The following is a 1602-nucleotide window of genomic DNA, read 5'->3' on the forward strand; positions in this document are numbered from 1 at the left end:
AGTGTTGACTGTGGAGCCAAGTAATCTAAAACTGTTAACTATCTCAATCTCTTCACCATCCATACTGATGCTGCAATTGGCCCAGTGGTAAGACTCTTTGTTTTCTTGATGTTGAGCTTCAATCCATATAGGAGGCTCCAGTCTTTGACCTTCTGTAGCAAGCTCTTCAGGTCCTCCTGAGTTTCAGCAAGCAGGGTTGTGTGGTCTGCATAACACAGGTTGTTGATGACTCTTCCACCAATCCTGATACCACATTCCTCCTCATACAGCCCAGCATTTCGGATGATCTGTTCTGCATACAGATTGAAAAGGTATGGAGACAGACTACATCCCTGATGGACCCACTTCTTAATTTTGAACCATGTAGTGTCTCCTTGCTTTATTCTGACAACTGCCTCTTGGTTTCCAGTATAGGTTTCACATTAGCACAATGTATGCAAATAATTAAAATAGTGGGACCAGAGAGAGTAACTGAATGCTTTTTAAAAGTAACTTGAAGTCCTACCAATCTATGAAATTGTTGTGCTGTTGTTATGTGTCATGGAGTCAAGTATGACTCATAGTGACCCTAAGAACAACAAGTCTGAATTGTGCCCTATCCTATGTCGTCCTTATCATATCTGATATTGTTAAACCCATTGCTGCAGTCGCTGGGTCAGTCCATCTTACTGAGGATCTTCCTCTTTCACTGACCCTCTACCTTTTCAAGCATGATGTCCCTTTGCCAAGAACAACCCCTTCAAACAACATGTCCAAAGTATGTAAGATGAAGCTTCACCATCCTTGCTTCCAGGGAACACTCTAGTTGCACTTTTTTCCAAGACATATATGTTTGCTCTTTTTTTGTCAGTCCATGGAATATTCAGTACTCCTCAACAGAACTACAATCGAAAGGCATCATTTCTTTTTCTGCCATCCTTATTCATTGTCAAACTTTCAGATGCTTGGGAAACAATGGAATGTACCATGGCTTGAATCAGGTGCAGCTTAATCTTTAAACTGACATCCTTGCTCTTTAGACATTTAGTGACGTCTTTGACAGCAGATTTCTCCAATGCAACATGCTTTCTGATTTCTTGACTTCTGCTGTCCTGAGTGTTGATTGTGGATCCAAGTAAAAGGAAATAATTGACAACTACATTCTTTTCTCAATTTACATAATGTTGCCTCTTGATGTATTGATGGGGATTTATTTGTTTTATTGTGCACTAAAGAGATTATATTTGACTTATGGTAGGCCCACTCTACCTATTAGAAGCTACTCTGGCCTCAAAGCTGCTCTAAGACAACACCTTTGCTTCAGAAGTGAAGTGGGAATGACAAGGTACTTTGTGCTCTGATGCAAGGCCACAATTGCTCAGTCATCTTCACAGCTATTAGAAAATTCAGTGGTAGACTTGTGATTTAGAATGCACCTGTAATTGACAGTCACCATTTGTTCTTTCTAAACACAGTTGCAGAGATTGCATGGCACACCCAAAGTGACAGGTGAACGTGGTGGTTTCTGAAAAATGTTAAGGCTCCAATCTTAGGAGAGACCTATTTTGGCTGTATAACATCATAGACGTAATTACTTTTGGAAAGGGGAAGCATACACTGCAG

The sequence above is a fragment of the Elephantulus edwardii genome, unplaced genomic scaffold (assembly GCF_000299155.1).
Source record: "Elephantulus edwardii isolate Elephantulus edwardi_28Jun2011 unplaced genomic scaffold, EleEdw1.0 scaffold00066, whole genome shotgun sequence".
Classification (NCBI taxonomy): Eukaryota; Metazoa; Chordata; class Mammalia; order Macroscelidea; family Macroscelididae; genus Elephantulus; species Elephantulus edwardii.